Source organism: Balaenoptera musculus, chromosome 17 (genome assembly GCF_009873245.2).
Source record: "Balaenoptera musculus isolate JJ_BM4_2016_0621 chromosome 17, mBalMus1.pri.v3, whole genome shotgun sequence".
NCBI lineage: Eukaryota > Metazoa > Chordata > Mammalia > Artiodactyla > Balaenopteridae > Balaenoptera > Balaenoptera musculus.
Genome location: NC_045801.1, coordinates 68,577,586 through 68,602,646, shown reverse-complemented (window position 1 = coordinate 68,602,646; position 25,061 = coordinate 68,577,586). Strand labels below are relative to the sequence as shown.

At 43.2% G+C, this 25,061-nt stretch overlaps 1 long non-coding RNA gene across 3 annotated transcripts; it reads right to left on the bottom strand.

The window, feature by feature from the left end:
• Nucleotides 1–236: 236 nt before the first annotated feature.
• LOC118883586 lies at nucleotides 237–24,730 on the bottom strand. 3 transcript variants are annotated; one of them, XR_005017050.1, is made up of 3 exons: nucleotides 24,643–24,730; nucleotides 12,253–12,323; nucleotides 237–387 (listed from the first exon to the last, which is right to left on the bottom strand). It is a non-coding gene; the product is annotated as an uncharacterized LOC118883586 (long non-coding RNA). The 3 variants fall into 3 exon arrangements; XR_005017051.1 differs by lacking the exon at nucleotides 24,643–24,730 and adding an exon at nucleotides 15,878–15,968; XR_005017049.1 differs by lacking the exon at nucleotides 237–387 and adding an exon at nucleotides 7,299–7,328.
• Between the last annotated feature and the right edge of the window lie 331 nt (nucleotides 24,731–25,061).

The following is a 25,061-nucleotide window of genomic DNA, read 5'->3' as shown; positions in this document are numbered from 1 at the left end:
GTGGTCCAGTGTCCAGTGTAACAGCACAAACAGTGTGGAGGTGCACAGTCAGTGCCCTGGGCTCCTTCACATAAAATTGCTGCATCACATGCGCTTGGAGACGGGTTGGTGGGGGGCGGGCACAGAAAAAAACAGGTTGGCTTCTTGATGTGAGAACATTTCTCCAGCCTCAGAACATTTCTAAACTCCTTACTCTGATCACAAATGCAGGTGAGAACCATGGGCCTGATTCCTCAGTAACTCCCAAGTAAATTCACGGAGCTCTGGAGATCTCCAGAATGAAAGACCCTCCCCCCACCAAGAAACCTGGATTTGTGGCAGAGATTTCAGAAGCACGTCCTCCTCCACAGTTTAATATTGTGTCTTGAAATGCAATCCCTGCCTTCCCTGTAAGACAACAAAAAGCAAAAGTTCTCCTAAGGAAATACCAAATTTAACAGTGACGAAACTGGAATTACGGGGCAAGCAAGAGGAGGAGGTTAGGAAATATAAGCCAGCAGAAGTGAGCTGGGAATCAGGTGTGAGAGTTTGCAACAGGAGTCAGAAAGAAAAAGAGAGAAGAAAAGGAGCTTAAAGAAGCTTAGAATCAGAAAGCTGGATGATTTCAGACAGGATAAACTAATCATTCAGCAAACTGTGCCAGACACTGAGAATGCACAAATGAAAAGACAGTCCTTTCTCTTGAAAAATGCAATCGTCTAGTGGAAGACACAGACATAAACCAATTAGAAAACCACATGATCCTTGGTACAGTTGAGGCCTTTACAGGCTCCTCAAGGATAATAAAGGAGTGAGCCTCTGACTGGGGGAGTTGGGGACATCTGAGCTGGGTATTGAAAGACAAGCACACGTTTTGCCAAGAAAAGGGAAAGGGCCTGAGGACATTCCAATGATAAGTCAGTTAGAAAGGACTCCAAGGAAAGGTACAAAGAAACCAGTCCAGGGAGACTTCTCTTCCTGTGAGAGAGCAGCATTCCTGGGCAAGATGTCTGGACTCTTTGGCAAGAGGTTTGGGGAATGCAATGCAGGTTGGCCTGAACTCAAGGGGACGGTGGGCAGGGAGAGGGAATGGTCTGGATTATACTTTACATGTAGGCTTTCACCTCCGATTACTTACGCATAAAATAGGGATAATAATTAGTACTCTGCAAAGTGATGGTAAAAATATCACTAGAGATTATCATACTAAGTGAAGTAAGTCAGAAAGAGAAAGACAAATACCATATGATATCACTTGCATGTGGAATCTAAAGTATGACACAAATGAACCTATCTATGAAATAGAAACAGATTCACAGACACAGAGAACAGACTTGTCATTGCCAAGGGGGAGGGAGGTGGGAGAGGGATGGATTGGGAGTTTGGGATTAGTAGATGCAAACTATTACATAGAGAATGGATAAACAACAAGGTCCTACTGTATAGCCCGGAGAACTATATGCAATACCCTGTGATAAACCATAATGGAATTTTTAAAAAAGAATGTATATATATATATATATATATATATATATATATATATATATATATATATATATACATATACACATACATACATATATATGTACAACTGAATCACTTTGTTGTTCAGCAGAAATTAACACATCATTGTAAATCAACTATACTTCAATTTAAAAAATATTATATAATATACATCCTAAAAAAAAAAAGTTAACCACCCTCAGTTTACCCAGAGGAATTCAAGATGATCCATCTCTTTCCTGGGAACTAGAATGCCTGAGAAAGCAAGGTTGGTACCGTGCCCTCTAAAGGAGAGAAGAGCCCTTTCAACACTCCCATCTCTCCGACGAGTGGAGGGAGCTGCAGGAGAGGCCCTGATGGTGGCCCTGCAGGCAGCTATCACCCCAGCCCCACCCCTGTGAAGCCAAACCTGAGGCAGGTCACCCATCCCCCCCAATAGCTGAGGTCATTCCTGAGTAGAGGAGCCTATGGCTATGAGGCATGGAGCTCGCAGCAGCGATGGAGGCTCTTGCCCAGGGCACAGAGCTCCGTGGCACCTGTGGCCCAGGAACAAATACGACCCCATGGCTGGTTGTGCCTCTCGGAAGAAGAAACTCTGGGCAAGGAACTTGGAGCCAACCTTCAGGGGAATGATGCCGGTACGGGCCGAATTGTGTGCCCCCAAAGGTTCACGTATCGAAGTTTCAACACCCAGTACCTTGGAACGTGACCTTATTTGGAGAAAGGGTCTTGACAGAGCTAATCAAGTTAAAACGAGGCCATTAGTGTGGGCCCTAGTCCATTATGACAGGTGTCCTTGTAAGAAGAGGAGATTTGGACACAAGAGACACACTTGGAGGGAAGAGGATGTGATGAGACACAGGGAGAAGACAGCCAACTACAAGCCAAGGAGAGGGACCTGAGACAGATCCCTCCTTCACAGCCTCAGAAGGAACCAACCCTGATGACACCTTGATTTCAGACTTCCAGCCTCCAGGGCTGTGAGACAATCAATTTCGGTTGTTTAAGCCTCCTTCCACCCAAGTCGGTGGTGCTTTGTTACAGCAGCCCAAGCAAACTAATCCAGATGCCCAGGCAACTCCATTCTCCACTGTGGCCCCCTTCAGGCAGGGTTTCTCAAACCTGAATCATGTGTAGACCCCTTTTAAAGGAGGGGAAAAATTCTCTAGCTCCACACCCCACCCCTATGACAATTTAACTGATTTTTTTAATGTTACTTAAATAGTTATAAGAATCAAGCATAAATTTTTATTTTTGCTCTTGTAAAACGATAAAATCAAAACCGTATGTTCTCTGTATTGATTCTTTAAGATTATCAATTGAAATAAAATCCGAGAATTTAAAAATTCTTGTAGAGAGGTCATAAACCCTATGGTTGATATGAACTCTGGAATAGGATTGAGCTGTTATCCCCAGGATAAGTTGCTCCGTTGATCAATATTTTGGATCAACACGTGATAAAATATTTTGACTAGCTGGTCTAGATGTTAATCACTCGGAGGATATTTTATTCTCCAAGGTCATCCCAACCAAAATTTTCGGCCCATTTAAAGTTTCGTTATCCCTTGATTTGGTTGATTTTTGTTGTATTTGGACTAATTAATTAAAATTCCATGGAGTCAAAAGAAAATTCTTGTAGAGATCTTGGGGGTTTCACTTTGAGGAAAACTGACCTAAAAACTTTGTTTGGGGAAGCTTCTATGTTCCCCTAAAGCAACACAATGAGTGGACATCGGTGAACAGCCCCAGGAATCATAGAATCACATGGACACCAGGATGGTGCAGTAACACTGGTGTGTCTCTGAGAAAACAACTTCTCTGTTCCCCTGCAGAGAATCTTCTTGAAATTAAGAAACTGATAGCTTCCCAGGGCTCGGGGCCTGTAGTCAGATGTTGAGCAGGAAGAAGGTTATGGAAGAGATAGTCACATGGAGATGGGTAGCTCCCCAAATGTGACTGTCCCTCCACAGTCACTGTGTCTATCTCATGGCAGATTTGCAGGCTTGGTTTAGCAAAATAAATAAATGAATAAACAAATAGACAGATAAATCATTTTTAAAGTATCCCATGTGTTATGGGCTGAACTGTGTTTCCCCCAAATTCATACATTGAAATCCCAACACTTAGTACCTCAGAATGTAACCATATTTAGAGATAGGGTTTTTAACAAGGTGATCAAAATTAAATGAAGTCATAAGCCTGGGGTCCTAATCCCATAGGATCGGCATCCTTATAAGAAGAAGAGACACCAGGGGTGCACAAGCACAGGGGAAAGGCCAGGTGAGAACACAATGAGAAGGTGCCGTCTGCAAGCCAAGGAGAGAGGCCTCAGGAAAAACTGAACCTGGTAACACCTTGATCTCAGACTTCTAGCCTCCAGAACTGTGAGACAATACATTTCTGTTGTTTAAGCCCTTGTCTGTGGTATTTTGTTATAGCAGCCCTAGCAAACTAATATCCCCCCACATAGATGATCTTTCTCCAGGTCAACATTCCCCAGCGCATTATTTTGTTCATGATCTGAGTGGGCATCTTACAACACTGTGGAGGGCATCATGCTGGCTTCTGTGGGAGCTGTTGAGATCAAGGTTGGATATCTGTGGAAATGTCTCATCTCCCCCTACCAAACTGTCATTCTTTAGAGGCCAGAACTGCATCTTGTTTCTCTGTGAACAAGAGCACGTAGGGGTCCCCCAGTAAGTATTTGCTGGCTGTGTGAATGAAAAATAGAAACAGGACATGATCTAATTTTATATTTAGAAATATATAAAGAATATATACTAAAACATTCATAAGAGATTATCTTTGCATGTAGGATTATGGATGATTTAACTTTTAATATTTTCATATCAGTGTTTTCTTTATTTCCCACAATAAATGTGTATTATTATTATTATAATAAGATAAAATAGGGGGTATTTATTTTGCCTTGCTTGTTGATTTGTGTACCCAGAGCTGTCACTCACTGAGATGATGAGAATGGAATTTAAATTCATTCCCCTGCTGATCAAACCTAGAGAAAAACCTGGGCCCTGATGAAGACCAGGGCCACAGTGACTTGTCCCGCTGTCCCCCCGAGTCCAGAGCACAGGTTCTTACACAGAATAAAGTCCCCAGATCATCGGCCAGCCCTAAGTCCTGTGATGTCCTAGGAGACAAGGCCTGGTATCCAGGAAGGGGTGTCCAGCAGGCTAGGAGGAAGCAGGGAATTCAACACAAGGACCAGCATGTTGCCTGCACTGGGGGCCACTGACAAGCCATCTAGATATTCATGTTGCTGGTCCAGGGAAATGAGGTCTGTGTCCATTCATGGAGCTTCTCAATGCCACGGTCACCCTGTCTCCTATGAAGATTTGTCATAGGATTTGTCAATGACATTTGTCAAATGTCAAAGATTTGCACAGGCTGCAGCTCACTCTTGGGCAAATTCAGCATCCACTATGTAACATAAATGGTCCTGAGACCCTCCAACCAAAATGATCTCTTATTTTATCCAACAAGAAGGTCTAAAATCCCCACCACCAGAAGCCACACTTAAGGTCAGGCATTATCTACTGGAGGATCCGAGGGTAACTGCTCGTTAATCCATCAGCATGTTAGCCTTCAGAAGTAGAGTCCCAAGGGATTGAGATGCAGGCCATGCACCTTCTGACACATGAAGAAGTTGAGTATCTACAACAGCTCTTCTCGAACATGAGCAATGCACAGACCCCTCTCAAAGGAAAGAAATCACTTGTATCCCCAATATTGACTCAATTTATTGTTATTCTAAAGCAACTTAAATACTTGCAGACACATAATTAGGTTGAAAAACATGCTTACAATATGGAAATGTATGTTGAATATGGAAAACTTAAATACCAATAAAATCCAAACTACTCTATTACTGTAATGTGACAAATTGAACTGTTTTGCTGAAGCTAATTCACTGTGTACAACTGGAGTGCAGTACTGACCACAGCTGCAAAGTTCTCATTCTGGAGACATTCAGGCCTGCAGCTGTGCTACCGAGTTCCCTCCGTTTGAACTACCGTGAAACCTGCTCTGTATCAGCCACGGTCCAGTCTGGCTTTCTCTTGGCTCCAACACATCACTTACATATTCCATCCTCCTCCGTTCTTTTTCTACTAGATGATTAAAGATATTCTTATCTACTTGACACTTATGCCATTGTAAGCAGCAACAGTGAAATCCTGGCACCAAAAAGGAATCACTGCAACTTCAGTAACAAGACAATTACCCAGATCACCAAGACGATGCTAGATTATCACAAATGAGAGCACATCTTCAAAAATTCTCATTGATAACTCTGTGGATCTCCAGTTTGAGAAATGTTTAATCATAAGGTGGGCTACTGTCCGGAGAAAATAAACTCAGGTAGAGAACAAAGTTGGAGGAACCTTAAAGGAGGAAGCAGAAATTGTAATTGGTTGCTGTTAGGAAAATTCAAGAAAGAGGAGAAGGAGTTTGAAAGAAGTTAAGGAATGTAACCAGACAGAAAAGCAAACAAACAAAAAATACCTACTTTTATTATTGAAGATGACGATGATGTTTGGTTTGGTTTTGGCTAGGGCTGCCTCTGGATTTAACCTAACCATCTTATCATATAACCATCTTATTATATAGTAGTATTTAGCATGTGGTTGAATCAGACAACCCTGAGGAAAGATTTCAGTGCCACAGTTTCTCACATAAGTTCAAGAAGTTGCTTGAGCTCTCTAAATCTCAGCTTCCTTCTTTGCAAATAGGGATAATAATTGCACCTTCCTCAAATGGTTGTTTTGAGGATTAAATGACATAATCCATGTTTTTTAAAAATCACCAATGCAGTGAATGGCACATAGTAAGTGCTCAATTAATAACTATTTCCAACACAAAATTTGTTTTAGCCACATTGACCATAAAAATAAACAAGGGACTTAAGAATAACTAAATTAACTAGTGTACAAACTTGCATTTGGTCTTATATTTTAAACTATTTTTCCTAATACATATTTATGAAATAAAATTTTATAAAATACATTGAAATGATTTATTAAAATTCATGTCAACAAAGAACTAATAACAAACATTATCCAAAAGATCAATCTAAACTTGCATTGTTTCCCAATGATTGGCTTCCTGTATACCAATTCACTAGTCAGTTCTCCATAAGGCCACATATAAGAATTGTGTGAAATTTTATCTTAAAATAACTCCACTTTGTTAAATATGTTTAAAATATTCAACAGGAGAGGAAAGATAAAACTACTTTTACATGTTTTAAAGGCTGGTAATTGCCGGGCTACTTAAGAAATTTGATGCAAAACAACTTTCACAGGAAACAGAGATGCCAAAATTAGTAGAAATTTGATTTCCAAGGAAATCATTCCTGGTTAGGGAAAAAAATCACTGGAGTCAAGTTGAGATAGGTTCTTTTCTCGTGTGTGTGTTTGCGTGTGTGTGCGTGCGCATGTGTGTGTATCCTCCAAAAGAGGAAATGTGAAGTAGGACTCATCCAGGAAAAAGGAATTTGAGGGCTTCCTTCTTTTTAATATAAATTTATTTATTTATTTATTATTTATTTTTGGCTGTGTTGGGTCTTCGTCGCTGCACACGGGCTTTCTCTAGTTGTGGTGAGCGGGGAATACTCTTCATTGCGGTGCTCAGGATACCTTCGTTGCGGTGCTCAGGCTTCTCACTGCGGTGGCAGCTTGTCTTCTTGCGGAGCACGGGCTCTACGTGAGCAGGCTTCAGTAGTTGTGGGTCACGGGCTCTAGAGCGCAGGCTCAGCAGTTGTGGTGCACCAGCTTAGTCGCTCCGTGGCATGTGGGATCCTCCCGGACCAGGGCTGGAACCCATGTCCCCTGCGTTGACAGGCAGATTCTTAACCACTGCACCACCAGGGAAGTCCCTAAGGGCTTCCTTGAGATTAACAAAGTAGTTTTAGCAAGAGTAATATTAGCTGGTTGGAAGAAGTTAAACCCAGAGTACAATCATGAAGCAGGCAGGTCATCAGTGATTCTCAAATAAATCAGCAAAGACAAAAATCCATGTGACTAACAGAGAGGTCAACAGGCAGCCAGTGCCCCAGGACTTATAGATAAATGAGAAAACCCATAAGCAGGCTAACTATTTATCTCTCAAACCTATACACTTTTGAAAGTGAAAACAAACGCAAAAATAAATTAAAATTATATAAACTTTGAAATATGTATTTTTAATGGGCAAATTGAATTTATTGTATTGGTGAACTCATAAAATAGTTATATTCCAAAGTTATTTTAAAAAGTAAAATTCTTTCTTTAAAAGTAGCCAAGATCAGGAAACTTGCACAAGCCTCTTAGATAGCCTCATCCACCAGAGGGCAGACAGCAGAAGCAAGAAGAACTACAATCCTGCAGCCTGTGGAACAAAAACCACATTCATAGAAAGATAGACAAGATGAAAAGGCAGAAGGCTATGTACCAGATGAAGGAACAAGATAAAACCCCAGAAGAACAACTAAATGAAGTGTAGATAGGCAACCTTCCAGAAAAAGAATTCAGAGTAATAATAGTGACGATGATCCAGGACCTCGGAAAAAGAATGGAGGCAAAGATCGAGAAGATGCAAGAAATGTTTAACAAAGACCTAGAAGAATTAAAGAACAAACAAACAGAGATGAACAATACAATAATTGAAATGAAAAATACACTAGAAGGAATCAATAGCAGAATAACTGAGGCAGAAGAATGGATAAGTGACCTGGAAGACAGAATGGTGGAATTCACTGCTGCAGAAGAGAATAAAGAAAAAAGAATGAAAAGAAGTGAAGACAGCCTAAGAGACCTCTGGGACAACATTAAACACAACAACATTCACATTATAGGGGTCCCAGAAGGAGAAGAGAGAGAGAAAGGACCCGAGAAAATATTTGAAGAGCTTATAGTCGAAAACTTCCCTAACATGGGAAAGGAAATAGCCACCCAAGTCCAGGAAGCACAGAGAGTCCCATACAGGAAAAACCCAAGGAGAAACACACCGAGACACACAGTAATCAAAGTGGCAAAAATTAAAGACAAAGAAAAATTATTGAAAGCAGCAAGGGAAAAATGACAAATAACATACAGATTTTTTAAATTAAATCTTGTAACATCTGAGCCCTCAATGTTTAATTGTTCAATTTCTCCTTTGCCTTTTTAGGGATAATTTTCAGTATACCCCTATTTGCAACTTGGTTTTTGATGGCTTCAGTTTGTTAAAAGCTTCCAACATTAAAGTTTTTTGGCCCTTCCTTCATTGACTACTTCGATTAAACATTTAAAATTGATTTTAATCTAAAAGCAATCAGAAGACTTATTTATAAAAAAAAAAAAAAGTTTCTTCTGCTACCAATGAAGCCACATTAATATCAATTGCTTCCCTTTTTAGTATATATATAGGAAAACTTGGAATTGAAAATGAGTGAAATTAATCTAGAAGAAATGGTATTTGATCTAAATAAAAAGTCATGCTTCACTGAGCAATATGTAAATACATCTTCTGCAGCTGAGCAAAACTTTTAAGTAGATGCTGATGCAGCCTCAACAGATGTGTGTCTTCCGCTTTTTCTGCAGCCAGTGATATCATTATGGTTCCCCCACTGTGGACCATAAATGTTGACAAATGCTTTGTTCATGTTATAGTTTCATTATTGACTATCATTGAGACACAGACATCTGAGCATCTAATTTTTCATTAAGTACAAACTTTTCATTTTTTTAGCTGATTGTTGGCAGAAAGATTTATTGCAAAATAAAAAGGCATTCTAAATGGGCTAGTTTCCCATTGCTGCTATAACAAATTACCACAAACTTAGTGACTTAAAATAATACGAATGTATTGTCTTACAGTTCTGGAGGTCAGAAGTCCACAATCAGTCTCACTGGGCTAAAGTCAAAATGTCAGTTAAGCTGGTTCCTTCTGGAGGCTCAGAGGGGAGAGTCCATTTCCTTGCCTTTTTCAATTTCTTGAGTCCACTTGTATTCCTTAGCTCATGACCCCTTCCTCACATCACTCCAAACTCTTGGTTTGGTGGTAACACCTACTACTGACTCTGAGCTCCTGTGTCCCTCATATAAGGACCCTTGAGTACATCAGGCCCACCTAGATCATCCAGAATAATCTCTCCATTTCAAGACCCATAACTGACCTACATTTTCCAAATGGCTTTTGACATGTGAGATGTAATATATTCACAGGTTCCAGGGATTGGGGCAGGAACATCTTCAGGGGGAGGAGGACATTTTCCAGCCTACCACACTAAGCAATATAAACACTAGATGCAGATTTACACAATACGGTAAACGACACAACCAATGTAGCAGCAGCCTTCAGATACTCCCTATAAGCTCTGAGGTAGAACTTCTTAGCCTCTTCCCTAAACATATCTCAAGTACACCTATATTAGTCTGTATTTTCTCATATTTCACATTGGCCCCATTGACTGCAGACCGGCACTTTGAGGATACAGCGTCGCACAGACCAAAGGATGGGTCACAGCACAACTGGCTGGTTTACCAAGTCAGCAGCAGCAACCAGCACCTGGTCCAGCAGCATCAACTGCCAGCACCTGGGAAGAAAGGGTGTTCGTTATCCCTCGCTGCCCCTGTCCAGAGCACTTCATTTCATCAGCAAACATGCTGCATACTGTCTTTGAAAAGGAGTTAGGCTACATCTGGAAAGCTACTAGAAAAGAGGCCTGATGCTTAGCTGTGTTTCAGACTTAACCATGTGTTGAAGGGAGAACTCTGGCTGCTGCACTGTGTCTCACATACTATTGGTCAAGGAGTAAAAGCTACCAAACCCACCCCTGCTTATCTCTGTACTAGTAGAAACAGTACCTCCCTTAAAAAGGAACATCTGGGGACTTCCCTGGTGGCGCAGTCGTTAAGAATCCATCTGCCAATGCAGGAGACATGGGTTCGAGCCCTGGTCCGGGAAGATCCCACATGCCGCAGAGCAGTTAAGCCTGTGCACCCCAACTACTGAGCCCGCGTGCCACAACTACTGAAGCCCGCATGCCTAGAGCCCGTGCTCCACAACAAGAGAAGCCACCGCAACGAGAAGCCACCACAACGAGAAGCCCACACATCGCAACGAAGAGTAGCCCCCGCTTGCCGCAACTAGAGAAAGCCCACGTGCAGCAATGAAGACCCAACACAGCCAAAAATTTAAAAATTAATTTATTAAAAAAAAAAAAAAAGGAACATCTGGGACAAAGGCAAATCCAGACGGGATGCCAGAATAAGAGGCGAAATCAGGGACTGTCTCAAGCAAACCTAGACCTATAGTTTTACTCTAATAAGTATGATTCCTTTAAATTAGAAAAATTCCTTTAAATTAGCAGAAAACAAAAAAGCCAAGACTTAGCTAAGGAAAGACTAATAATATAATTGAGTTTAATGTCAATGGAATTTAACCTATATTTAGTTACTCTAAATTATGTAGCACTTTCTTTATAAGCGGAAATCAATAATAGCTTATTTTTACAAAGGAGATACATATTTTAGAGGAGATTTCTATTTTAGAGGAAAATGCTAAGAGACCGAATGGTAGGGCGATCCATCTATGGTCTCCCGGTTATTCATGAACCAATCAAACTTAAGCAGGGCAGCACCTACTGGCAACTATCCAAACTGCAATAACTATACCTGGCAGTTCAAACTCTAGCAAGTGACAGCAAAATCTAGTAACTCCCGGGCTTCCCTGGTGGCGCAGTGGTTGAGAATCTGCCTGCCAATGCAGGGGACACGGGTTCAAGCGCTGGTCTGGGAAGATCCCACATGCCGCGGAGCAACTGGGTCCGTGAGCCACAATTACTGAGCCTGCGCGTCTGGAGCCTGTGCTCCGCAACAAGAGAGGCTGCGACAGTGAGAGGCCCTTGCACCGCGATGAGGAGTGGCCCCCGCTCTCCACAACTAGAGAAAGCCCTCGCACAGAAACGAAGACCCAACACAGCCATAAATAAATAAATAAATAAATAAAAATTAAAAAAAAAAAAAATCTAGTAACTCCCCTTAGGTCAAAAGCTACCTTCACTGTGCGTATTTATATTCCGTACTGGCTCCTGATTGCATTCCCTTTCTTCAGATTTGCTTCCTAGGCTTCTGGCCACAGAGCACTCCCAGGTTCCCTTATCCCCTTGACTTTCTCTTTCCTCATTCCTTGGCTGGTTTCTCTTCCTGCTCCCACGCCCTAACTGTAGGTGTCCCCCTAAAACCAAGGTCTCAGTCCTTTGCTCCTCCTCTTCACAAGCACCCTCTTGGAGCTTCACTTACCATCTGTCTCACTGAGTAACATCTCCTTTCTTGACTCTCACACAGACTCCAGGTCCCGTGCTCACGTTTCAGCTCAAGCCTGCCTCCAGACCTCACTATTTCCTTTCTGTGAATTCTAACAGCAGTTATAACCCATGCCACACACTCTGTATGTACACGTGCATGCATATATATGTATGTGTGTATGCATCTCCTGTGTTCTTCTCGACATGTTTCCTGTGTGTACCTTTGCTCCCTTCCCAACCAGAGAGAAAGGTTTTCAGGCATGAAGGTGAGATCTTTCATTCATTCATTCAACAAACATTTACTGAGAACCTACTGTGTGCAAATACTTAGATACATAAGTAGATAAATCGAAGATCCCTGGCTTACAGAGCTTATACTTTAGTGGGGTGGGGTGAGGTGAGGGCAAGGAGAGACAATGAACAATAAGCTAATAAATAAGCAAATTGTGTTTAGTACATTACTGAGTGGCAAGTACTCAACTCACGTGGCTTGTAGCTATTGTATTGGACAGCGCAGGTCTAAGGTCTTCGTTCCTTGGATGTCATTTAATTTAACCTGGAAAAATGTCAGAAACAAATCAAGCTGCCATATTAGCATTCATTTTTCTCAGATGCAAAGCAGCCCCCTGCATCCATGTTTATCCTACCACAATGCAGGTGGTGGGAGCAGGCTGGGGGTGTTGGTTTGTTCGCTTTTTCTGTTACACAAAAAGCAAACAACAGCACGACCACATTAACAAATTCAGGTGCACAGACAGCTCCACATTTTTGTCCCCGGGGATCACACCCCCCCCCCCGGGCTCAGAGTCATCAGATGATCCCCTTTCTCAGTTTTAAAAAATGCAACAAAACAAACTGTCTGGCAGACTCTGAAGGCCAATTACAGAGGAGAGGTTCCAAAAACATTTGAGAGATGATGTCACCGGAATGAATGGACTGCTTGCCAAGGTCTTGAAGAGAACAACCCTTAGATTATACAGCTTTCACAGTACTGTCTAATCAGAGACAGAAGCAGGCTGTTTTGATACAGCTTTGGGGGGCAGCGATTTTGCCAGAACTGCCTGAGAACCACCCTGTCAAACACCTCTCTCGGGTATCACCAAACCCCATTTGAACCCCTGACCTTGCTCCATCCCTGCCTCCACCATTTATGGGGGATTTTTGCCTACTCTATTGTTTTCTGTTCTGTATTAGTCTTATATTTTATTTCCTTTTAATGAAAATTATATATAACATGCAATATTTGTATTTAAAAAGATAGGAGATCATATTTACATGTGCGTGTGCTCGGAGAGAATATCTCTGGAAGGATGTTTTTTAAACTGACAAACATCACTGCCTCTGGGGTGGGATGCAGAGGACTGAGAATCAGAAATGGGGACAACTCCCTCCCCACAAACTCTGTATTTTTTTAAAAATAGTTTTTATTGGAGCATAGTTGCTTTACAATGTTGTGTTAGTTTCTGCTATACAGCAAAGTGAATCAGTTATACGTATACATATATCCCCTCGTTTTTAGATTTCCTTCCCATTTAGATCACCACAGAGCACTGAGTAGAGTTCCCTGTGCTATACAGTAGGTTCTCATTAGTCATCTATTTTATACATCGTACATTTTTTACCATATGCATCTTTTACTTATTTTCTAAAGTCTCTTTTTTTAATTTATTTTTGAGCAGTTTCAGGTTTACAGAAGAAATGGGCAGGAAATACAGGATGTACTCCCTCAGCTACCACACCCCATCACTAACGTTGTGGACTGGTGTGGGCTTCCCGTCTTACAATTGATGAGCCAATACTGATAAGTGATTGTGAAAGCCCCCAGTGCACATTAGGGTTCACTTGATGTTGAACATTCTGTGGGTTTTGACAAATGTATATGACGTGTGTTTGCGCTTATCGTATCACACAGAACAGTTTCACTGCCCTCAACATCCCCTCTGCCCACCCATTCCTCCCTCCTTCCCTCTAAGCCCCAGCAAAGACTGATCATTCTACCGTCGCCATAGTCGTGCGTTTGATTTTTCTTTTGCCGTGTGTATCTTTTACTCATTTTTCAAAAACCACTTTTAAGGCAGCAAAAATATTTTTGAAAAGTCTATTCAAACTGAGTCTCACAGGAGGGCCCCCTCCAAACTGTCATCATAAGGGAATTTAACAATATTGAACAAACCTCTATAAAATGTGTATTGATAAAATTATTAAAAACATAAATGAACATTTTCCGGACCGCCTAAGGAAAAAGGACTACATTGTGTCCCAAATAACTTCCTTTCCCTCCACCCCCTCTAGTGTCTGAAGAATAATTAAGTTGACATAATCAAGAAACTTACACAAAGCAGAGGTATTTGCCAATCTATTATTAATCGAAAGTAATAATTATGGGTGTTGCAACTCAGAGAGCAAAATTAGAGGACACGAGACAGAGAACTCCCAGATTCTCAGACAAGAAACGACACTCACTCAGGATGACAATGCCCTTCCTGAGGGCACATCACTGCTGTGTCATTACTAGCGATTTTCCACCAGCTACCGCCCACCCTGATGACCTGACACACCCCTGGTGCCCAGCTTCTTCCCAGTTCCTACATCAGAGGAGTTCCGGAGGATTAGCACGGAGGTGACGTTCTGGGACTGGATGGGCAGGGATGGGTGAAGCTCTTTGTCTTACTTCATTTGGTAATGAAACAAGTGAAAACTAAGAGATTTTTACAGGCTTTTTTTAGGCTTCACTTTTAAGGCTGTATCAAATGTACTTGTATCAAAACAACGGTGTCAAAATGCCATGTGCCCTCCCCGACTTAAGGGGAAGCTAGTACACCTGTTGCTCCAAGGACAGCAAGTGGAAGCAGACACAGGTGGAAGGACCATTCGGCCCCCAAAGTGCACGTCGTGACTTACACAAACCGATTTCCCTGGATTAAATGCGCTCCACCCAAACAGAGTTGATTCATTCATTTTGCATTCCCTGTAGAGACTCTCAGAATTTCTGAATTTTCTAAATCAATGCCAAATAGCAATATCAGAATGAATCTTCTTGCTTGCTTCTAATCACAGGCTGTGATTTAAAACCCCGGCGCTGCAATTCTACCATCTCCATGGTCTTCTTTCCAAAACACATGTCAGTTTACCACCTTCAGGCTTAAAACGTTTGTATACAGAAAACCAACAAGGGGTGTGACAAATGCCAAACATGGGTCTGAGGTCTCCTGAAGGAAGAACCGTGCCCACAGCAGGGAGACTGGTTCTCCATAGCACCTTTTGTTAGTTTGACTGAATTAAGAAAAGCAGCTGAGTCATCCTAAACTCTTAATCCTTATAAGAATCACCTGATGAGTTTGTTTCTCACTAAAGTTACATCTCCTTTCTTGATACTCACCCACACTCTAGGACTCCTCAGCTAGAGATTATCCTAGGTTAGGGTGGGGCATTAAAGGGGATTCTGATGCTAATGGTCCAATTGGCTCTCAATCCTCAGTGAGTGAATGAGTTTCATTCATTTTTATTTTACCTTCACTTCACTGTGGCCCACATTCTTCTGGAGAAGAAACAGAATCCCAAAGGACACCCTTATTTAAATATTCAGATATATCATTGACTATTTGCTTGTAACTTATATCCAAACTGTTTCTAGAATTGCTTAAGCACTTCAGTGCCTGAGCAGGATTTTGATGAGAAAGAAGCGTTGGGGAAAACTAGGTGCTGGGACCTCAGGTTCGGCAAATATTTGTGAGCGGCTACTGTAGGCTCAGCACCTGTTTTCACGAATGCGTGCTCTCAGGTAGTGCCCCCAGCAACCTCATTTTCTAAATGAGGAAGTGAAGGCTCAGAGAGGTTCGATAATTTGTCCAAGATCACACAGATACTAGGTGTGTTTGTGTTGCATCAATCCTAGAGTGGTCAATTACCCACAGGTGCAATCTATCTAAAGAAGGAAACAAGCAAGCATGAAATCACCTGTCTTTAAATTAATGGCAAAAGAAAAAAACCTCTTGAAAATAGTTTGAAATGATGGCTCCATGAGCATGACCAACAACCCCTCTGGAAAGGGGAAATAATCTGGCTACTTGTGGTTCGAAAATGCTGCCCCACCCTCAAAGTCATACCTACCAAGTCAGCGAGCTCCCTACATACCGTGCCCTCCTCTTGAGTCATATAAATGAACCAGGGGCAGGAAAGAGGGGGAATTCCATTCGACACTGAGGTCTTGCTTCAGGAATGAGTGACTCAGATGCCGCTGACAGACTTCCTACCCAACCAACAGCCTTATTAAGGAGGCACTAGCTTCCAGCACATACTTTATGGGACTTAGGCTTCCAGAGCCCCAGTTTTTAGCATATGGCTAAATATGGGTCCCACGTCTGCAGAAAAAATCTTCAGAAAGCTCTGGGGCAAGTGCTTTAGCTTCCCTGAACCACAGCATTCCCGTGAACACAATAAGGTTAATAATACCTACCATGCGGAGAAGCTGTGAAGAAGAAATAAGACAGGAGGTAATGAAGCTGGCACAAAGCAGGCCCTGGATTGATGGGAATTCCTTCTGGACGGCCAGGAGAAAGGAAGAGGGATTATCGTGAATAGCGGTGGTTAAAGTGCTTTCCCGTGGACTCCATTTCTTCAACGAGCATGAGTTGGGTGCCCACGATGGGGCTGGAGACAAAAGGAGAAGGTAGGTGGGCCAGATAATGCAATGGGATGAATGAAGAAACAGAGGAGCAGCAAAGAGGCCCGGAAGACTGACTTGTTCTTTCTGGAGTTTCAGGAGGACCCCAGGGGAAGGTGGGATTGGGCGATTGGACAGGGCGGGGAAAGGGAGGTTGCCAGGTGGAGAGAAGGCATTTTAGGCAAAGCGAACAGGAAAAGCAAACACACGGAGCCTAAGCATGTGCTCAGGGATTGGAAAAGAGTCTGTCTGGAGGGAGTGGAGAGTATGGTGGCAAAGGCTGAAAGATAAAGCGGAGAAAGGGCACAGGGCGGGCACCTAAGGGCCTAGGAGGCCCTGCTCAGCAGGGGTCTTGACTCTGGTTGGCAGTGGGCGGGCATTTGAAGCCCAGGAAGACAAGGGCTCTGAAGAGATCTCTGTTACAGTAAGCTCGCACTAGCAGCTCTGCATATGACATGATGAATAGTGCCAACATGTTGAAAAGTGACCAAAAAGAAACAAGGAGGGAGAAATAAGCAAAAAAGGCTAAGAGCCTGGATACTCCATGGGCTCTATAATTAGCATTTGCATAATTACACAGGATTGTAGTGAGGAGTTGCCAGAGGTTCATAACACTAAAGCCCAGTGTATGGTGACTGCCGTATGTCATGTGGTGTGTCCTTCCTAGTGGCACATTCCGAAGTATAACTGGGAGCCTATGGTATCCAAAAGGGCATATGGTCCAGTCGGTTCAAAAAGGTCCCTTTCCCTAAGCAATGAGGTCAGCTCCTGACAGAGGTCAGTTTCCATAGAACACCTTGATTTGTTTTCTTGGACTCAGCTTTCTCTGAGGGGCACAACTGTGCCCTGGAATACAGTTTTATAGTTTTGCTTTGCCCATTCATTCACTCGCTTATTCATATAACAAACATTTGTGAAGACTTACTGTGTGCTGCTAGTATGAGGGTTATAAAAGAAAATGTGAAGATAACAGGAAGAGATGGCTTCTACCTTCAAAGCAATTGCTCCTAACGTATACATAGCTATAACAAAATGAAGTCTGCTAAATGGGCCTTAAGAACAGCGACAAAAAATTTACCATAGCCAAGACATTGAAGCAACCTAAATGTCCACTGAGAGAGGAATGGATAAAGAAGATGTGGTATATATATACAATGGAATATTACTCAGCCATAAAAAAGAATGAAATAATGCCATTTGCAGCAACATGGATGGACCTAGAGATTATCATACTAAATGAAGTAAATCAGACAGAGAAAGCCAAACATCATATGGTAGCATTTATATGTGGAATCTAAAAAAAATGATACAAATGAACTTATTTATAAAACAGAAACAGACTCACAGACATCAAAAACAAATTTACGGTTATCAAAGGGAAAACGTGGGAGGGGGCGGGATAAATTAGGAGTTCGGGATTAACAAATACACACTACTATATATAAAATAGGTAATGAAGGGCTTCCCTGGTGGCGCAGTGGTTGAGAATCTGCCTGACAATGCAGGGGACTCAGGTTCGAGCCCTGGTCTGGGAAGATCCCACATGCCGCGGAGCAACTAGGCCCGTGAGCCACAATTACTGAGCCTGCGCGTCTGGAGCCTGTGCCCCGCAACGGGAGGGGCCGCGATAGTGAGAGGCCCGCGCACCGCGATGAAGAGTGGCCTCCACCTGCCACAACTAGAGAGAGCCCTTGCACAGAAACGAAGACCCAACACAGCCAAAAATAAATAAATAAATAAATAAATAAAATTAAAAAAATAAAGGAATTCCTTTAAAAAAAAATAGGTAATCAACAAGGACCTACTGTATATCACAGGGAACTCTACTCAATCTTCTCTAATAAACTATATGGAAAAAGAATCTGAAAAAGAATGGATATATGTATAACTGAATCACTTTGCTGTACACCTGAAAGTAACACAACATTGTAAGTCAACTATAATATAAAATTAAATTAAAAAAAAAAAAAGAACAGCACCATTATGTGGGCTCAAAGTGAGAAAGGTGATTTGAGAAACTTAGTTACTGCACATAATTTGAAAATCATGTATTTCTCAAGGTGTGGTCCACAGACCAAAGCACAGGCATCACCTGGGAGCTTGTTAGAAATGTGAAATGATAGACTCTACCCAGACCTACCAAGTCCGAGTCTGCATTTTAGTGAGATCCTCCAGAGGTGTGTATGCTCATCCAAGTGTGGAAGGCACTGGCTTAGAACCTCCAAGGTCCCAAAGTTTGTTTTAAATATGATGATTGTCTTTTTCAAGTAAATGATAAGCAGAAAGTGACCAAAACTAAGCTCCTCATATTGTGAGATTATCCTAACCACAACATAATCTTCAAAATTAGTACTTCTTTTCTTTAAGTGCATCTTGTATTTCCAATTCTTCCTTTATTCGATATGAGAAGGATGCAGGTGTGTGGGGCTCAAAGAAGAAAAGAGAAGGGGAAAAAAATAGGTGCCCTCTGGGAGGCAGACAGGGCTGGCAAGCTACCAGCAGATTCTGTTCTGGAAAATAAAGCCTCTGTGCTTTGAGGTGGTCTGAGGCCATTTGCTCATAGATCTTTGTTTCACCTGGCCTGGCACCTGTCCTGCACTGCTACATCAGCACCAATGCATGGGCTTTTTTGCCACTTTTATTTCATATGTGGATCTAGAAACATTTGTTGAGCACCTACTAAGGGCACAGCATGGGCTAAATGCTCTAAGGTCCACATAGGCATAGTCAAAGGTGTGTAGAAATAATTATAAGAATAGATAGAAAGCAAGTTGTACCAAAAGAGAGATACAAACCAAAGGCTATGAATGCTCAGATAAGGGAGGGAAAATTCCTGGCTCAGGAAATCCAGGAAGGCTTCATGAAGGAGGCAGCAAAACCAGCTGGGCCTTGAATGATGATGAGGATTTCAAGAGGTAGATCTGGGATTAGAGTTTTTGAGAAAGAGTATCTAGTCCAGAAAAAGTAAGGAGGTGGGAAGATGAAGGATTTCTCTGAGGAGGAGTGTGAGAGAGAAAGATGGAAAGAAGATTTGGGGGTAGTTATAGATGGCCCCAAATGCCCAAATATGGGCAGCAGGAAGCCACCAAGGATTTTTGAGTAGAGCAATGACATCACCGTATCTGTGCTTTGGAGTTCTTATACACCAGGCACTCTTTTCTGGGGAAGGAGGGAGGCAGAATTTATGAGACTCTCTTATTGCTTCCTAGATTCCCAGTTGAAGACATAGTTATTATACTCTTCTTTCGTGTCCTTCCATCTCCCCACACCAGTACCACCCTCGCCTTCCTGCCAACCATGCAGTTAACAGATGCTCAGCATCTCAAAGTTAACTGGGGCTGGATGAGACTCCAGCCCCCATGGAGGCCTGCCCTGAGGCTTGGGAAGTGGTACCAGCCCTGTGTCCAGCAAGACAGCCATGGAGCAGGGGTGTGCTCTGATGGCAAGTATGAAAGCAACCGATTTATCAAAGTCAAGGGCTGTGATGACTGTCATTGGGCATGTTTATCATCAGAAAGGAGGGCTGATCAGATAAGAAGCCCCATTTGACAGTAATCTCCTTTCACCTATGCTTGTTTCTGGGTACATGCTGTTCTAAGAAGAAACGTTCAGTCCTTTTTCCTGTGAACCTGGTTCCCCTGAGCCAGCTGTTTCTTCTTTCTCCTAATAGCATCACAAAACTTGGGGACTGGATGGAACTGGTGAGTCCATCTTGCCAATTCCCTTCTTTAATGGGGAGGCTGAATGGCTTGTCCAGTTGCAGTTGGCCGAGCCAGAGGAGAGCCTTTTAAAAATATATAAATTATAAAAGCTAGAGGGGGCCCTCACATCCTCCCACCCTTGGAAGCGAGGGCTTCTCTGTCAACCATGTTCACAAGGCTGTCTTGTGTCCAGGAAGGGCCAGCTCCAGCCTTACTCTGGGCCGCAGGCCAGCGGGAGGGTCCTCCCACCAGGTGCCAGGGCGGCAGTACCTCTGACAGCAGAAGCAGGCACCCCACCCGCGGGACCCAACCTGGACATCCCAACCCCTGGACTGACTCCCATCCAATGTTCTGAGACCCTGCTTTCACTCTGAAAAACAGAAATGTAATGGAATTTTAAACTGTCTGACGAAAATTTTAAGCTAAGAAAACGGAACTTATTCTGCCTGGCCTAGACCAAAGTACAAAGAGGTTGGTGTGAAATCACTTCCTTGGTGAGAACTAAGTGAGACATCCTTGGTTGCTTCCCAGAGGGGGTGAGAAGGAGTTGTTCTCCCTAGGCATTCTTGTAGAGAATCACTGTACGTGCGGGGGACAGTCACTCCTGACGAAGTGCTCAGAGAGGGAAAGAAAGACACCTTCTCCAACATGTGGCCACGCGTCTCACTACATCAAAACATTCCCTTGGGCCCTAACCATCTTCTGCTTTGATTTAAACTTATAAAGGAGAAAAGCAATGGCCAGTTAAATAAGGCATGAAATACAGGAAGGTCTTGGCAGATTTTCCTTTTGTCCTGGGCTTTCTCTAATCACCTGTGCTAAAACATAAGGTGCAGGAGCCAGAGTCCCATTTCTGAAACAGCATGGGTCAACCTGAGGGCAGAGCTTTGCTTTGGTCTTGATTTATAGAAACAAGGCAAGATTCACAGCCTCAAAACAACCTCACGTCAGAAAACACCGAAGCCAGAAAAAAAATATAAAACAAAACAAAACAAACAAAAAAAGAAAAAGAGAAGAAAACACTGAGGCCAGAAAGACTGAGTTTCCTAAAGAGTAAGATAAAGGCAGATCAGAGACTTCTGTCACCCAACCAGCCAGGCTCATGAGGGAGGACAGGGCTGGACAGTAAGAAAGGTAAGCTGTCCTCAGTGTCCACTGGAGGCTGGTGCCAGAACCCTCCATGAATACCAGAATCAGCTGATGCTCAAGACCCTTATATAAAATGGCATAAATTTACATATATTCTCTACACACATCCTCTTGTATACTTTAAATCATCTCTAGATTACTTACAATACCTAATACAATGTAAATGCTATGTAAACAGTTGTAAATACACTGTAAATGCTGTGTAAATAGTTGGAAATACAATGTAAACACCATATGACTAGTTGCTGGAGTGAGGCAAATTCAAGTTTTTCTTTCTGGAACTTTCTGGAATTTTTTTTCTTAATATTTTCAATCCATAGTTGGTTGAATCTATAGATGCGGAACCTGCAGATACAGAGGGCCAACTGTAGTCTTCCTGATATTTATGTTAGCAGTGTCTAATTTAATATAATGCATTCCATATATATAATTTTAATTTTTCTAGAAGCCACACATAAAAAAGCAAAAATAAACAGAAAATTAATTTTCATATTTTTATTTAGCCCAATGTATCCAAAATACTATCATTTCATCATGTAGTCAACATAAAAATTATTAATGAAATCTTTCACATTCTCTTTTGTACTAAGTCTTTGAAATCTGACATGTATTTTATACTTAGAGCACGTACCATATGATCCAGCAATCCCACTCCAGAAAAGATGAAATCTCTAATTCAAAAAGCTGTATGTACCCCAATGTTTATAGCAGCACTACTTATAATAGCCAAGACATGGAAGCAACCTAAATGTCCATCAACAGATGAATGAGGAACATGTGGTACATATATACAATGGAATAGTACTCAGCCATTAAAAAGAATGAAATAATGCCATTTGCAGCAACATGGATGCAACTAGAGATTATCATACTACGTGAGATAAATATCATATATCACTTACATGTGGAATCTAAAAAAATGATACAAATGAACTTATTTATGAAAGAGAAATAGACTCACAGACATAGAAAACAAATTTATGGTTACCAAAGGGGAAAGGGGGGGGCAGGGATAAATTAGAAGTTTGGGATTAACAGATATAAACTGCTATATATATTAAAATATATACATATATATAGATATAGATAAAATAGATAAACATCAAGGACTTACTATTAGCACAGGGAACTATTTTCAGTATCTTATAATAACCTATAATGGAAAAGAATCTGAAAAAGAATATGTACATATGACAAATACATATAACTGAATAATATAAGAATATATAACATATATAACTGTATCGCTTTGCTGTAACCTGAAACTAACACAACATTGTAAATCAACTATACTTCAATAACAAAACAAAAATAAAAAATAAAAAATAAAGAGTGCATCTCAATTCAAACCAGCCACATTTCAAGTAATGAACAGACACATGCAGTTAATGGCTATTGTACTGAACCTCTCAGAGTCAGGGAATTAAAAATAAAGGGGAAAAGGGGCTTCCCTGGTGGCTCAGTGGTTAAGAATCTGCCTGCCAACGCAGAGCGCACGGGTTCGAGCCCTAGTCTGGGAAGATCCCACATGCCACGGAGCAATGAAGCCCGTGTGCCACAACTACTGAGCCTGCGCTCTAGAGCCCGTGAGCCACAACTACTGAAGCCCGCGCGCCTAGAGCCCGTGCTCCGCAACAAGAGAAGCCACCGCAGTGAGAAGCCTGCGCACAGCAACGAAGAGTAGCCCCCGCTCGCTGCAACTAGAGAAAACCCGAGTGCAGCAACAAAGACCCAATGCAGCCAAAAATAAATAAAATAAATTTAAAAACAATAAAGGGAAAAAATGATCTAAGGACACCAGTATTCATCCTGCCTGCCTATTGCAGTAGGAGAAGAGGCCATCACAAGTATCGACGGAAATATCACTGTCATCTTCATGGTCTTCAGAGAGCTTGTTCCACCTTCACCCTGACCCTGTGAACTGGGGGTTATTCGCTCCTGATTAACGATAAGGAAACAGGGTCAGCAGTCTGAGGGTTGGTCCAAAGTCACACCATGAACAAGTGGATGTGGGATGTGGGATGTGGGATTCAAACCCAGGACTCCTGACTCCTCGTGCTGGTCATACAGTGCTCTGGAAGAGCCTGCTTCCAGGCGACAATTCTTGAAACTCCAAGGGACTCTCGTGGCTTTGTTCTGTCCTGTCCCACACAGAATTCACTCTCTTTTTAGATGACCCATGACACACCACCCCAATGCAGATGGACACCTATGCATATTGTCCAGGGTTACTTCTTAGAAATGCAGGGTTAGGTGGGAAGGTGGGACCCAAGCAGGCTCTCCCTGGGCAAACGTGTGGGCAGGGGCTTTGGGAGTCCCCTGGTGCGCGCTCTCTCTTTGCCCCACCCCCCCAGTAGGGACCTGCTGGGCCCTCACCTGCTCTGCCTGTCCTCTCTCACGCTCACCCCAGGCCTCTCCCAGCCCCTCGGGTCCCCATAGTGCATTTGCTCTGGGAGCGCAGCTCTCCGCTTAAGTGATGGGACGTGCTAACGTGATAGACTTGGGGACACCACTGCCAGCACAACAGGGCCTCCGGAGGGAACACCGAGACCTGCAGAGGACAAGGCAGCGGGGCAGATATTCAGAAGAGAGAGAGGGGTTTTCACACAGCCTCCCTCATGGCTACTGGTCCAGGAGAGTGATGTTCTAGAACTCAACGCTCCATTCAGATCGAAACAACAGGGCCTTCACCACGTCATCTAAACGATGCCCAAGCCGCAGGCCTGGATAAGTCAGGTTTACTATAGTTAGAAAGGGTCACCCCAGATGGTGGAGACCCTGGGGCATATGGCAACAGATAGAGGAAGGCTCTGCTTTCCTCTGCATCTCCCACCACCCTCCCCTCATCACACACACACACACACACACACTCTCTGCAAATCAACAGTTGGTCAAGGAGCTGCCACATCTCCTACCTGCCAGGTCTTGCTCTGCCCATGAACACTGGGCTAAGATGTAAATTGGGGGATTCTCTCTGGGGGGTCCCTCCTCACCACCATCCTTTCTCTCTGCACGTGCAGGCCCCCTGGACCCGGCACAGATCCACCCCTCGCTGACATCCTTTGCATTCAGAGTCCTCCTAACAAGGCCAGCCGTGCTCACCGGAGTGCAAACATCGCTCCGCGCTCCGCTCCCTGAAATGCCAGATGGACAGCCCCCCACCCCTCATTTGTGGGTCCACATCTGACAGAGCAAAAAGGCTTTTATCTCAGAAGGAAAGAGACCGGTTCTGAGCGGCAACCCCGCCCCCAAGCACACACGGAGTCAAAAAGACATTTGTCCAAAGGGCCTGTCACAGGGAAAACTTTTGTTTTTTGTTTTTTGTTTTAAGCATTTTCTCTTCCCGCCAAAATATCTCGTACCCGATGCAGCAGCAGCAGCAGGTCCGTGGAAAGCCTGCCATCTGACCTGCTCGTACGTCCCTCTTCGCGTCCCATCTGGTGTCTGGCGCACACAAAGGCCCCCGGCCGCCCCGCCCCACCCTTTCTGCAGCCCGGGGTGCTCTGGGGCGGCCGCACCCCGCCAGCGGCCACCGGTCGTCCCGTCCCTCAGGCCCTCCCCATGCGAGGTGCTGGTCCCCGCGCGCCCCGCAGCCCGAGGACCGACAGGTGATGTCAGCAGGTGTCCGAGCCCGGGGACCCATCAGGCGCTGGCACGAAGGATTAACACGCGCGCGCCTCTGACTCGGCAGTTCCCAACTCCGGGGACGAAAGCGGCCTGGACTGCAACTGACGAGGGCGCAAGGACCCAGCTGCCACGGAGCCGAAGAACTAACCTTTCT